Below are 16,370 nucleotides of genomic sequence, written 5' to 3'. Positions count from 1 at the left end.
ATATATATATATATATATATATATATATATATATATATATATATATATATATATATATATATATATATATATATATATATTTCATATATTCAAATTAACATTTTATTTTTGTTGGTTAGTTAAACACTTTTCTGTGGGGAAAAAAAACACCATGGAGTCTTCCCTCCACCCTCATCAGTGTATTTTCACTATTCATTATTTATTACAGTTTTAGTTTCAGGTTTGAAAACAATTAAGGAGAGCATTTAGTATGAAAATTACCGTAATTGCTTGTTAATTGAGGTTATCTGCTTCACATTATTCAAAAAGCAAATTGTGTTGACACTTGTACCCAGAAATGATTACTTAATAAACAAAGTCAGAATGCATCACAAATAAAACACGGCTGTCTGCTGATGGCTACATTCATCTGGTCTGAACTGTTCCCAGGAAAGATGTTAGGGAAGATGTCTTTCCATTGTTTAAACTCATAATTACAACTGAAAGACTATCTGGATTCCAGGACATGGCACATCTTGTACAGTAGACAGGTGAGGGAATTTATCTGTAAATATACTTTTATTCTCAGTTGGCTACACAAACGCCCCCTTCTTGAATTTTTTTTTTAAATGAAATGCTTGATATCTTTCACATCTTCATTAGCATCTTTCCATCCAGAATGCCAGACCTCCTTATAAAGGCTTCATCAAGTCTTAAAATGCATACAGTGGAGCTGGAGAATGTAGATCTCCCCATCTTCTCTGAATGTTGCTCTGTATAGCCCACAACCTTCTCTCCTGTCAATCTTGCCACGAATTGTGACACAGACTTATACCTCTTTATCACCTCAAATCTCAAGACTGCATTGACTCTTTTTATCTTAGTTATCTGTTAGCTGATCGGATTGTGATACTCTTTTACAAACAGAGAGCCAGTTTGGCCTAGTGGTTAAAATATCAGGCTAGAAACCAGGAGACTGTGAGTTCTACTACTGCCTTCGATATGAAAGTGGCTGGGAAAACTTGGCTCAGTCACTCTCTCTCTCTCTCTCTCTCAGCCCAGAAAAATCATAGTGTTCCATGAATGAAGGTGAATTTACGTGTCCCAAGATAATGTTGCAAGATCCAGTCTGGGTTGGTCACCGGAACCAAAGCTTCTGAGCTTTGGGACTTGTGCTGGAGCTCATCTTCAAGTCCCATCTTCCAGCACTAAAGGTTCCAATTCTTAATTCAGAGATTCTTTTCCATGTCAGAGCAAAGTTGGAACATTTGTTGGTTGCCTCCCTCTCTCTCTCTCTCTCTCTCTCTCTCTCTCTCTCTCTCTCTCTCTCTCTCTCTCTCTCTCTCTCTCTCTAACTAGGGGCGTTAAGCAGGCTCAAATCGCAACTGCGAAACATTTAAATCCAAATTTCTTTTTTGGATTTGTCAGAAAAAGAAATTTGGATATCTATCTATCTGTCTGTCTGTCTGTCTGTCTATCTGTCTGTCTGTCTGTCTGTCTGTCTGTCTGTCTGTCTGTCTGTCTACCTACCTACCTACCTACCTACCTACCTACCTACCTACCTACCTACCTACCTACCTAATATCTATATCTATATCTATACCATCTATAGACAGACAGACAGACAGACAGATAGATAGAGATATCAGAACAACTGATCCATATGAAGATATTGGAACCACTGATCCATTGATTTGAAACTCAATGATGAGAAATTAAGATAAAATGAGTGAGGAACAGGCTATCAACACTTCTGTGTAACTGTGCAGGAAAGAGAAAGTACAGTTTTATCCCCTATCTCTGAACAGCAACAATATACCCTGCTGTTGATAATAATTTACTGCAGCACACATTGGCCCAACACTGTGCTAATGCTGAAGAGAATCAAAACCAGGCAGTGATAAAGTAATAGTACAGGTTGATGGAGGGCATGGCAATTTATCTTAAAGGATATAGGCATGGGCTGTGAGAATCAAAGACAACATTTGGGGGAAAGTAAGTTTTCACCATTGAATTTTCTTTTCTGCTCTTTTTCCTCCTCTGCCTGACTCTTGGTGATCCTGAGATTCAGCTTTGTTCTGGACCCATGGCAGCAGAATGGGGAGATGGGCCATGAGCTGAGATACTGAACATGGATGGAGACAAAAAAAAATGTAAAAACTGAAAAGACATGGCTATTGAAGTATTGTGCTCAAATCTGAATTAGCTCCAGTTTGTTCTAGTGTGTGGTTAACCAGGCTAAAAACTGGGAGATTGTGAATTCTAGTTCCACCTTAGGCATAAAAGTTGATTGGGTGACCTTGGTCCAGTCGCTCTCTTTCAACCCCACTCACCTCACAGGGTTGTTGTTGTGGGGAAAAGAGGAGGAGGGAGGTGTGTTGGTTATGTTAGTCACGTTGCATTATTTATTTATAAGAATAATAAAGGTGGAATATAAACCAAAAAAAAAGTGGGTGGGATGCATGAAGTGAAAATGGGAACTACTATATACTATAGTACTATACATTGTGAAACAAGTGAATTTTATTCAATGAGAAGATGGTCCTAAGTTGTATAAGCACTTTATTTGCTAGACTGAGAAAGGATAAGGAATTTGGCTAGCCTACAATCTGATGACACTCTTGTAATCAAAAATCCAGAGAATAATCATTTATAAAAATAACTATCTCAGACATCTATTCAAGTAAACATAGCATTATTCTGTACTGAATTTTAAATATGTCATCTATTTGATGTTCTGATAGTGTACAAATGTGTTTTATATTTATGTGCAATAATTATAAGAGCATGCTTGTCTTAGACCTTAGGATGGGTAAATGTTCATTAAAATATATATTCTTCCACTTCCTCTTCCTCTTCCTCCTCCTCCTCCTCCTCCTCCTCCCCTCCTCCCCATCCATAGACATATTTTTTTATTCTGCAAATTTAATTGATAGATTTACCAAGACCAGTTCTGCGCTTTCAAATTTACCCATAACCTAGAAAATTCTGCAGCAGTCTATTATATTTTTGTAAACCATTCTACATGTGTATCATGTAAACTGTTGAGAGATTTAAGTAGTTGGCCCAAACCTAATAAATTATCATCATCTCTACTCTACTACTAGAGAAATAACTCAGAGGTTGCAAAAATAAGCTCTTACTCATAAACATATTTTTGGGTTAACAGGTCTCTTGATGGTCATTATTAAAAGGGCAATCTGAAATCTTTCCTCTTGATCATATTTTCACAAATGATCGTCCCATAATCTAGTAGTCTATGACTAAATGTTTCCATTTATCCCACCCCAACTCAGTTGACCAAACTGCTTTTGTGAAATCTGCTGAGGAGCAAGAGTTCCAACTGAAAGCAACTTCTTGAGCAGATTTCATTGTATAGAAAGCTCCACCCTAAATTTGCTTATGTACAACCACAGGCCTCTGTAATGCCTACCAGTTAGCAATTACTACTATTCTCAATGTTACTAGCTAAAACTACTATTCTCAATGTTACTAGCTAAAAAGGGTCTCTTTGATGAAGTACTGTGTTCATTTTCTCACCATAAAACTGGAGGAAGAAAAATTAGAAATGTTGTCTTGGAAATGATGCAACTGATTCTTCAACAAATTCTGGGATAAGAATTATAAACATAACTTAGTGTCCAAACTTTTTATAATACTTTTATACTGGGGACAAACAAACAAAGGTGCTTGTCAGATAATTTTGAGGAATATTACAATGAAAATCACTATGGGGGAAAATTATCTTGGTCAGACATAATTATTACGGGTAGATATGCTGTTTGTGGGCTACACAATTCTGGATGGCCACCAGATGGCAGCAGTGTGATTCAGAAAACAAACTGCTGCAATCTACTTACTGTTCAGATGTTTGCAGCCCATATATAAGAATGTTACTAATAAAAAAAATTAAATTTAATATTGGCATAATCGCTATATCCAAACAAGCTAGCAGAGCCATCAAGATTCCCAGCTGTATGATCATATTTGAAGTAAAAACACTGCTACTTAGCATGATTTCCAGCTTTAAAAATTGAGGGGCTACACTTGATGTTTCCTTCACTTTGTCTGTCCTATATTTTTTAAAATAAATGAGAGTGTTCACTATATTCCACATATAAATGTTGTTTTGCTTTGTTGGTTGTTTTAATTGTGGCTTATTTTACCTCTGTTTCATTTGTGGTATAGTCCTCAGTTGTGCTTTAAGAAATGTTAGGAAAGATTATGATAAAGAGACATGCCTTATAAAAGATAATGTAGCTGTCAATAATCTCTCACCAATACTAAGAAAAGTATGCTTTGCTTTCCTGAAAGGATCCTGAATCCCAACAAGCCTTTATAGTAAGATATTCTGTTCAATCTGAAAGGACAACATAGAGACACATATTCTTTTACCTTTACAACCACCTTTTTTTTTAATCTACTAAAGACTATTTCAGGACAGGACTTCGTGTTGCTATTCTTTAATAAATCAGTGCTTACGGGTACAGGAGAAGGGCTATATTTAAAATGTATGCTTTGCTTTTTTTGCTCCTCACTTTGTTTACTGATGCCATAACTTTGACTTATGAGTGTTTTTGTGCTGCAGTGAAACAAGCTGCAGCTGTACCTGCGTGATGATAATGTAATTTATAGTCTGATTTCCATATTAGCACTTTTCTTTGTTCCTTTTTCCCATTCCATGCTCCAATCACCATAGTGTCATCTTCGTGATCACAAAATATTCCCCTTTCATTCTCCATATCACCGTAATGGATTTAATGTCTGCTTTTTCTGAACAGCGTGTCACCTTCAAGATCTATTTTTTTTTAGTAATCAACAAAAGGATAAATAGAGAGGCTTTAAGTAACAAATCCCAATTTTGGTTGGATATATTAGGCCTGCATTGATTAATCCCAGCCTAGCACACAATGTTAACAGAGGAGAAGGACTTCCTGCAGGAAAAAAAAGAAGAAGAAGTGATCACTTACAATATTTTGCAGGCTGCCCATCTAAACCCATCATTGCCTGGCACCTACCCACTAAGGGCAAGGTTCCAGCGAACTTGTGAGTGGGCATTCTGCCATCTGAACAGATGGGCATGGAAGTAGGCAGCCAATAGACCATGTATGTGCATCAACTGTGGGTGTTGAGGGCAAGATTCCCAATGGAAAGTGTCCAAACAGCTGTCTGGCCTGAGCCAACATGCCGACGATCAAGGAAAAGTGCCATCTCTAAATCCTGCTGAGTTGGATTAACCTTCAAAAAATAAAAATTGCTTCTGCAGTAGCATAAGGTGAGCTTTTGGCTTGCTAAAATCTGGGAGAATGAATTAGGCAGGCAAGAGAAAAAGAAAGCACTAATGAAGCATCCACTAGAAGGGAATAAATATAGAGCAAAGAATATTAAAAAAAAATCCTCTTACACAAGGGCATCTCGGAGTAGATATTAGCTGGCAGTTTCCACCATCCTTATTAACTCTTTGGCTCCCATAATGGCTCAAAACGAATTGCACAAACAAATGGAGAAAAACCAGTGTCTGTAACAGTAACGTTGCTTTTGGCTGTGAAGTGTCTTGTTTTTCTGAGTGTTATTTTGAGTACATTGTTATGCATTGGATAAATGTACATTGGTACATTTGAGTACATTGTTATGCATTGGATAAACCAGTCTGTTTTATGGACAGGATTGGGCCTACAAGCTAATTCATTGCATGTCAGCAAATGTGAATCATACACCCATTGTTTGCTTATTATGGGATTCTCTATCCGGGAAGTAACATAAGCCTAATTTGCAGAAGTGTCATAATCTGCCTTGACTAGGTTTGTGGGTTAGTATTTAAATGAATGGTTCAAGGAGGGAGTACAAAGAGGTGACCAATTTCTTCCTTCTTTTACAAGTATAGAATGAAGGCTTAACAGATAAGGGGTCTATATAGGCAAAATACCTTTCAGCTATCTGACAGACATGGAGAAATTTTTGGCCACCCCCTAAATTCTGCTGAAGATGTTACCTAGCCTGGTAATGAAATGTTCAGAAACCAACCCACAAGCTCGGAAAACGAATCTTCCTCCTCATCCTACACCCAAGCTACAGATATTCGCCACTATTTCATTCTTGGCTATCATCTGTAAAAGGGAAGTCTTCGGAACGTGTTTTTCCAAATACATTGTTGAAAGCAGCTAAATATTTAAAAGCACATGAATGTTACAACATAAAATTTCAGTAATGATGCCACAGTTAAATATTGATATGACGAAATCCAGTAGACCGCGGATGGGAGTCTACTCATAGAAAAGGACTTTTTTTCTCTCTCTATAACTTCCAACATCTGATACAGACTCTATTCAAACAGGCCTGTGGAATATATCTTGAGCATAGGCATCTGTTCCTAAGCACAGGAGTGACAAAATGATGAAAAATATCCGAATGTCATGTTGCAGGTTCAGCCGTTTCATACTGTACTTATGTTGCAACAGGTGATAACTGAGGCTTTGTTCTGTGGTGTTATTAAGGATAACTTTGATTCTGTACCTTCTGAGAAAATGGAAAGGGTTTTTTTTTTGCCATCTTTCATCACTTGTTCCCGCAGATCTTAAGGCCTTGAGGCTACAGGAAAGGGATCTGAGCAATATCAGCCATTTCGGTTCCATTCCTCTGTTTCCTAAGGCCTCCATCAGTTATTCTGATAATACAACTTCAGCTTGTAGCACTGATTTAATTGTTCCCTAAAACCAAGTCAAGAGATTGATAGTTATAACATCTTATTAAAGAGTATTTTTTCAGCTTATTTTGCCTCACACCTATTTATTGCATTTATATACTCCCTACCTTTTTTTAAAGAAATTAGAGAAACTTGCGTTACATTTCTAATAGTCTTTCATCTAAACTATTTGCTGTGATCAGTAGTACATCATGGCCTAGTTTAGTAATTGCCTAAATTTATTCCAGAAACTAAATCCTATGAATAATACACTTTATACTTCTGCCTTGTGGTTAGAGCTGTAATAGAAGACCACTGACCTGATTGAACATTTGCAATGTAACACACCAAAAACTTGCACCAGAAATAATAATAATAATAATAATAATAATAATAATAATAATAATAATAATAATAGTAGTAGTAGTAGTAGTAGTAGTAGTAGTAGTAGTAGTAGTAGTAGTAATAGTAATAATAATAATAAAGTTGGAAGGGACCTTGGAAGTCATCTAGTCCAACCCCCTGCTCAGGCAGGTAACCCTATACCATTTCAGACAAATGGCTGTCCAGTCTCTTCTTAAAAACTTCCAGTGTTGGAGCATTCACCGCTTCTGGAGGCAGGTTGTTCCACTGGTTAATTGTTCTAACTGTTGGGAAGTTTCTCCTTAGTTCTAGGTTGCTTCTCTCCTTGATTAGTTTCCACCCATTGCTTCTTATCCTGCCTTCAGGCGCTTTGGAGAATAGCTTGACTCCCTCTTCTTTGTGGCAGCCCCTGAGATATTGGAACACTGCTATCATGTCCCCCCTCGTCCTTCTCTTCGTTAAACTAGACATACCCAATTCCAGCAACCGTTCCTCTAGTGTTTTAGCCTCCAGTCCCCTAATCATCTTTGTTTTATGTGTATGTATGTATGTATGTATGTATGTATGTGTGTGTGTATGTGTTTATATACTGTATATGTATGTATGTATGTATGTATGTATAATCTCCACACTCATATATACATATACAAATAGATATACGTATGGCATGGTGGCCTATTTACAGCTGCTCATGGACTGAGCCAATAACAGTCTATATTGAGTGATCACTCCTCTGCTCTAGCAGCATGTCGAGTTGTCTCCAAATTTGAGTTTAAACAGCTGATTTCAACCTTGGCCCTTTGAAAAGCCCCTGGAGGGGATATGATTCCTTTTATTTTATTGTGTTTTGTGGCGCACTGTAAGTTACGACCTGCAGTAACGAGAACAAACTTACTTACTTACACTTCTTATTATTCAATTTAAGCTATTGATGTATTGGGCCCCTCTGAGTGTCAACAATCATCTTTTTTGATTCTGAAGCAGTACCTGCACAGGCGTAAGCAAGAAGGAAGCCTCTCGCTGCCTTAAAATGCCTGTAAAGTTCTGATTTATAACTGAATCAAGGTTCAAGGCAAGTGAAGCTATTATCGTTATTCTTAGACACTCTAGGGAACCGAACTGTGTGCAGAAGGCAGCATAGTTAAAAGGAGGTGTAAGGAGGAAGAATGTTCCAAATATTTGTTTTCATCATCTGATGTTCTTTGACAGATTTTCACAAAGGAATGTGTGGTACCCTTCCTCCAAGACCATAATGGAATTCTTTATATTAAGCAATGTACAGTATAGTTGAAAGAATAAATTATAAACAGGAGTGACATAATTTCCTTCCTTCCTTCCTTCCTTCCTTCCTTCCTTTCCCTCTCTTCCCTTCCCTTCCCTTTTCCTGGTTTAACTTTCAGGCACAGTTTTCAAATGTATTGTCACTATTTTGTCACTTATAGCTAGAAGCTTGCACATGCTGAAATCTAATGTCCATGGTAGGCCTTATTCATGCAGTTTGGACATTCCTTATGGTCATGCTCAGTGGCCTGACAATCCCAAAAGGCATGTGTTGTTTTATTATACTTATCGCAAACTTGCACATGGTGAAGTTACACTGTCAACCTTTGATTTACAACAAGCTAACAGGCATATTTTTTGCCGAAGCTCTGATTTTGCAGAAACTGACAATGAATTCTTACTTAGATATTGGGAGGCTCTTGCGGAACAAAGATACCCTTTAGCTAACTTTGAGTGTGTGTGTGTGTGTGGGGGGGAGACAAACAAGGAAGGAGGAAAAGTTGCTGAGCAAAATCAAACAAAACCACACTTGCCCACAGATTTGGTGAACGGAGTTTTCAAATCTCTGGGTAAAATGTTTGTTAACTGAAGAATACTCTTGAAAGCTGGGAAATGGTGGTCAGATTAGCTTCCCCCCCCAAAAGGAATAATCCAATGAATCTTCAACCTGTCTCAATACATAGAAAGGAAATTAGGAACAAACAAAAACACAAATCAAATCAAAATAAGGCATTTTGTGGGATGTGGGAAGGCAGTAAACATAGGTGATATCTTAAACCAAGACATGAGTTATGTGGGGCATTTGAATATGTCCCTATTCTAATTGATGTGCAGTTAATATGCACTAAATGCCCAGTGGAGAGAGGCATACATTACATTAATACAGCCGACGGTAATCCTTCTTGCAAGCACTTGTATGCTGGAATAGCCAGTCTTCAGAGTTAGTACTGTAATTGATGAACTCTTAAGAAAAAATCTTCCTTCCTTCCTTCCTTCCTTCCTTCCTTCCTTCCTTCCTTCCTTCCTTCCTTCCTTCCTTCCTTCCTTCCTTCCTTCCTCCCTCCCTCCCTCCCTCCCTCCCTTTCTTAGCATCTACATAAAATAGTATAAATTGGATTGTCTGTATTTACAGAGATGATGGAATGAGAATCAAATGGCATATTGCTTTGAAAACATAGCTAGCAGCTACATGTTTTTCTTCTTTTTTACTCTCTGTGAACGAATCTATTCCAGTTGCTCAAGGCTGTTAATCTAGAAGCATAATTGTGTCCACCAGAATGTGATTACACCTCCTCACAGACCTTGCCCATCAACATGACAAGGTCAAAGGTGGGCAACCCATAGGACATTCGCTGTTGCCTGACACATTCTGTGAGGAAGCTTTGGTGCCACTGATAAAGATAGCCCCTGGATCTGTGATACATTTGGGTGGACAGTTGCTTTTTAAAATAATATGAGGTTACTGTACACAACTGTCTTTTTCCTGTATTTTCTCTAAGTGTTGTTTCTCTTCATTATTTAAAAATATCAGAATACCCTTTTAAGAACAAAACTTTTATATAGAAAATGTTTAGCATGGGACTTTACTAATTTGCCATATAAGAAGCATATACACCTTGCATACTTAATGGTGTTTTTAAGCTTTAAGTCAATCATATGAAAGTAATCAAACAAAACTATCCATTGTTAATTTCTTTGAGTTTCCAGCCTTCCATTAATAGTCCTGCTTCTGTCCCAGCTTGAAATCTCTCTTTCTCTCATCTATCTAGAAAGAAAATGTGAATTTTGTGATACACATTCTCCTTACCATATGCATTTTGTGCAATAAATAGAATTTTCCATAAATATAAATTATATTGTATGCTAATTTCACTAATCTAGGCATCACTGTGTTTGTGTGTAGAACTGTAAGAACAAACAGCTTGAGCAGTTTCTCCTATCTCTATCATGCAGAAATCATCACTTGAAGTTGTGCATTTTATATCTCCAGCACAGTTGGCTGCAGTTTCATTTTATCAAGGTTCAAAGCATAAAGTCTACCATTGCAAAGTCTTATGCTCTACTTGTAGAGACTCTCTAGTGATGTCATTAACGCAACTTGTAGAAAGAAGAACTTCACTACTGTTTACATGGTCTGTTTATATAGGTTTTGACTTGAACAGGGCTTTTATATGAATTTATTGGTAAAATGTTCATGAAGTAGTTGGTGACTTTTTACTGAAGAATGTCCCAAATTTTAGAAAGTATGAACTTCAAAATAGAAGTTAATTTTAGCTCATATCTGAGAAATTAAATAATTAGTTAAAATGCAAATTATTTGGCTGACATTTGGTTGACAAAGTAATGACATTTTCCCTGGTCTTTACTTTGTACCCAGTTTTTGACATGTTGTAATAGAACTAATGCACGCTTGCCACAAATGCAATTAAATTAAATTTCAGCATACTTGAATTTCATGCTTAACTCTTTTCCTGCTGAACTCAGAGAAGCACGGGAACTGAACAAAGCCTCATGCCCCACAGCTTTAAATTGAAATACAGTTTAAAGTTAGTTTGATTTTTTTTTTTAAAAAAAAAAGTCTTCATTTTTTTGGCTTTATCATCCCCAATGCTTCCTCCTCCTCATATCATAGGTAAAACCACATCGATCAACTCCTAAAAATGATGGAATTGGGATTTTTTTTAATTACGGAGAGATGAAATAAATTTGTGCAGAATTTAAATGTATTCTACTTAAGAATACAATTAAGAGTGGAATTGTTTAAGTGAAAACATGCAGACCAGAATTGACTAGTAAATATTAGTTTCAGATCTTTAGATCTTAGAATATTCGTGAGGAAAAGGATAAATAGACTATCCTATTTAAAAGAATATATAGAGTATCCTATTTATCCAATATCTATCTATCTACCTATCTATTTCTATCATCTATCAATTTACTTTTAATTTAAACAAGTGCATCCACCTTCATTCAATATCAACCCAAAATTAAATGAAAAGTCAGAAATCTTACAAGTTTTCACAACCACATCATTCTTATCATTCTTATTTACTCTCCATGCTAATAAAAGAGGAGTATGACACTTCTGAAAACAAAATTGCAAAATACAGAAAATTTGGTTTGACATTTTTTGTTCCCCAGAGGACGGACTGCTGCTTACAAAATTATTTCTTACAAAAGCTTGATTGCTTAAGACACAAAATATTAAGACAGAAAACACTTTAGGACACAGGCATGTCACCAGCTGTTACTCATTCCTAATGAAATTGTTAAGTAATATTTTTATAAGTAGGTCAGTGAAACTTTTGAATCTCAGAAAGTGTTTCATTTGCGGTATCTTTCCTTCTTGGTAATACAGAATTAAATTAAAACAGGACAATTAAATAAGTGTGAAAAATCAGTACCTGTCTGTCTGTCTGTCTGTCTGTCTGTCTGTCTGTCTGTCTGTCTGTCTGTCTGTCTGTCTATCTATCTATCTATCTATCTATCTGTCATCTACAGTATCTCTCTGTCTCTCTGTCTCTCTCTCTCCATTATCTATCTACAACCCCCCCCTCTCTCCATCCATCCATCCATCCATCCATCCATCCATCCATCCATCCATCTCTAATTTAGAGAGCTATCATGCTCTATAAAACTCTGAGCGGGGTACCTTACCTTAAAGCATATTTCCATTGGTTTCTCTCTTCTCTCCAATGCTGTCAAAACTGTTTAAATATTAAATACTGATAATTTAAAAAAATAATGTTGTTAATGGTTATGTTATGCAGATAAAACTAATTAAAAATTTGTGAAAATTTAAAAAGAAAAAAAATGTGAAGGAAAAAAAAATAATTAAGAAGGAAATAAAATAAGTAATTTCCTCCTTTTCCAATAAGTATAAACAACTTTAACAACTTGTCACCTCTCTTAAAATACAACAATCTCTTCATCCCATATCATGCGTATTCTGTATAAACTATCTTTTAAAATCTCATCTTCCATCCTAATCAGCAATAGTCCATTAGAGTTACCAGAAAGAACAGTTTCCATTATAAACTTGATCTAATAAACCTACTTGAATTCCTTCCTTTTATATTTATATCTCTTTTTCTTATCATTAAACAATTCCCCAAACCTCATCATTCAAATGTAATAGGTAAAAATCCAATAAAAGTTACCAGATATTACAACATAACTATTTTAACTTTAATCAGATAAATTTAAAATACATCAAATTAACTCATTCCCATATAACTGTTATCTATAAACAAAACCTTAAAATATCATTATCCACTCCTAGTCAGAAAAAAAATGATTAAAAATTTTCCAGTTATCATAACTTATCTATTTCAACCTTGGTTAAATAAACCAACTGTATATTCTTCTCCCTTCCCCCAACATTCTTAATCTTTACCCCCTTCAAATAATGTCCAAACGTTTTAGTTTTTTCCCTCATTTTCTCTTTGTCTCTTCCTTTGAGATGGCAATGTTAAGAAATCCCTTGTTTCCTCAGGCATATCTTCAGTTCACTATGTCCTCACCAAAAGTCCCCAATATGGACAATTTTAAAAGGATGTCATCATGTCTCTCAAAAAGAAAAAGTGCAAAGACCTAGAACCCATTGTGGACCTTCATTTTCACCAATTTTACCCTCCAAGATGTAAATGTATAACTCGGCTTTCTCCCTATTCTCACACACCTTGGCCAATGTTGGTTTTCTCCCTTGCCACTTCAATTATCATGTCATTTAAGAGCTATATAGGCATAAAGGGAATTTGCCATAAGCAGAAAAGAAGGTAGGGAAGAAGTAATTTGAAAGATGGTAACTGAATTGGTTAATTCATTCAGTGCTTAGACAGCTACTAGTCACAATACTGGGGGAGAAATCACATCTAAAGGAATCTGGAATTGGATTCAAAGCTTACCATGGAAACACCATAGTCCAACTAACCATAACCATGCCACAGTCCAACTCTTTTTAACATAGTATTTCACATGTCTAAATGTGAATTGATATGTTAATGGTATGTTCTTCTAAAACTTTCAAGACACAACCTTTTAAATATCTTGTGTATGGGTAAAATGTTGCAATGAAAGCATATTAATTTCATTTACCTGAAAATGTTCAGCCACAAGTATAGTTCAAAGTGAATGTGTTGAGCTAAGTTACTTTCAGTTCATCCTTGTATCTTTAAATGTTGTTTGATTTGAGCATATTCTGACCTCAAAATGAATGTATTTCCAGCTATCTCGTCACAGAAGGAATCATTCCCAACATAATATACCACATCTTGAAAGTACTGGCCCATTGGAAAAACAGGTAAACAATTGCATTATAGCATTTACAATGTATTGTGCATTTTGTATTTCAGCTTTTATTAATGAAAAGAAAAGACATCTTTGAAAGATGAATACTGAAGGCTGAAGATGTCTTATTATCTCAACAGAATAAAAGGGAACTAAAGATCTGAGCAAAGTTGGCAAATGATACACAGTTTAAAATACCTATTCCATTAAAAGAACTAAATATTTATTATTGAGTAATATTGCTTTTCCAAAACTAACACTTGCACAATAGTAAAATAATATTGTACAATAAAAGCATAAATTGGTCTTGCTGTTATCCTTTCTACTTCAGGTGTATAGATAAATCTGATATAGATAAGAGCTTGATATCTTTTTTTAAAAAAATAGAAATCAATTTTGGAAGATGGCATTAATTAGTAAAATTTGGGGAACAAAGAAAGAGGAATTAAATCCTCTTTGCTGTCGTCCTACATACACTTAATTACTTTGTAGCCAAAGTCTAGGCTGTTTTTATGGTTAGTGCCATCCAGAGTCCAAAAAGGCAGAATAGTTGGTTAGTGTTAGCAACTAACAATCCTTATTAGTATTAGTATATTTTGAACTAAGATTTCTTTCCTGGACAGCTCTTATGTTTCTGAGGTAAATTACAGTTGTCCCTAGAAAAAGTCAAAGTAACAGTTTTATTATCTAAGTACAAGGAAAATGATCAGTTGGAAGAATGGGGTCAGAGTAAGGCAAGTATGAAGCAGACTAAGTAAGCAAGTTATAACTGATGAAGTTAATAATAAGACATGTTCAGTTTTAGCCCAATGGCCACATAAATACATAGGTTAATAAAAGAGAATATTTGTAGCTCAGGGTTGACATGAGGGTGCTCTCTGAGCTTGCTTGTTTTCTTGCAGACATTTCATTACCCAAACTGAGTAACATCATCAGTACTAGCACATAGGATGCCACATAGGTTTATCTCTGACAATAACTTCCTCAGATAGTCTTGCAAATGTGTTTTGCAGTTAGCAAATACCATACAAGGAGATTTTTTAAAAAATTATCTATCAAACTCATATGCTGCCAAACTCCCAATTTATGCATCTATACTGTATGATTCTACATTTAGGCAAGAAAAACCAAACGCACAGGTACATTGCTACATTGGAGATTCAAATGAAACTGGTTGATGTTAATAATTAAAACGGATATACAAATAACAATCCAAAATAATGATATGGATAACTTTTCTATCTCAGATTTACAAAAGAGACTTGTTAAAGTTTTGAAGGATCTTGTTAGAAGGGGTTTGACAGGATGAAAAATCAAGATTGTTAAAAGTATAAGACATGAATGTAAAGTTGGTTTATTTAATCAAGATTAAAATATATATGTTTTTATGTCTAGTAACCCTTAATGGACTGAAAAAGAATTTTGTTTATGGATAAGAGATGAGATATGAGAAGAAGAGATCTTTCATTATATTTTAAGAGAAAATAAGTTACTAAAATTATTTATCTTTGTGATGAAGGGGGAAGTAATGTTTTATCTATTTAATATTATCTTTCATCTGATTTCTTTCTTTTTTCTTTTCTGCACTTTTTCTTTTTTTGTTTCATTTTTTAATGTGTATTAGTTTTTATGTTTTAATAGTAACGTTCATTAATATTACTATTTTAAAAAAGAAAATTTGTCTTTATTTCAAGTTTGCATTTCAGTCCATAAATTGTCCACCCGCTAATTCTTTTTTCTTGTGTGCTATGGAAAATTAATCCACATATTTACATCATTCCTTTGTATTGAATCTGCAATTATTTTTAGATGAATGAGGTTATAGTCTCCATGGAATTAGTAACCCTATATAATTAGAGTGCCCGTCACCCAAAGAATTATTACCATGCTCAAGTGAATAAGGTCTTACCCTCACTGACCACTTCCCCCATTAATACAAAGAAGTCGGGATAAAAAGATGGACTATAACATAAATTCCCATCTCCCTTCTATATGTTCCATTACCTGTAAAGTGAAATGAGATCCTGGCTAAATATGTATCATCATTGCATTCATGTATTCATTTGTGAAGGAAATCTTTGTCAAAGGGAGTATTTTTTATTCCAGGAAGAAATAATTATCCCCCAGCTTAATTAACTATCTATGAGTTCTAGATCACATTCCTGAAATAAATCAACATATATTATTTCTTAAGTCATTTTCATGTGCATTTCATAACTTTGCTTGCCATTATTAAAGCATATGTCCAATAGATGCAAATAGAGATAACATAGTACCTGTAAAAAAATAAACATATGCTAGCTAATCATATATATATATATATATATATATATGTTTTCTGAGGTTTTCGCGGGTGTTTGTATGTAGGTCTTTAGTTATTCGGGTTTTCTCCCGCGTAGAATTAAAAGTTTCTTGGCGACGTTTCGACGAAGTCACATTCGTCATCTTCAGGCTGGTGTCTTCAGCTTCGTGCTTCTGGGAGTAGTGTGTGTGATCGCTGCTGTTTCTTCCTTTTAACTGCCAGTGGGGTTTGAGCTGATTGGGTGGGAGCTTGGCTGTGTTCTGATTGGGTGGAGATGTGTTCTGATTGGTTAAGGAGCTTGGCTGTGCTCTGATTGGATGGGGGGTTGGCTGTGTTCTGATTGGATGGGGGAGTGTTCTGTTTGGGTGGGGGCTTTGTTGTGCTCAGGTTAGTTTGAGTTGCAGGGGGATTTGAGATGGTGAGCTTCATTGCTGTTGTTTGGCTTCGTGTTCGTGGTCGTGCCACATCTTTATG

Source organism: Protobothrops mucrosquamatus, unplaced genomic scaffold (assembly GCF_001527695.2).
Source record: "Protobothrops mucrosquamatus isolate PMUCROS unplaced genomic scaffold, P.Mucros_1.0 scaffold800, whole genome shotgun sequence".
NCBI lineage: Eukaryota > Metazoa > Chordata > Lepidosauria > Squamata > Viperidae > Protobothrops > Protobothrops mucrosquamatus.
The sequence above is the reverse complement of the archived record's forward strand: the minus strand, read 5'-3'. Positions refer to the sequence as shown.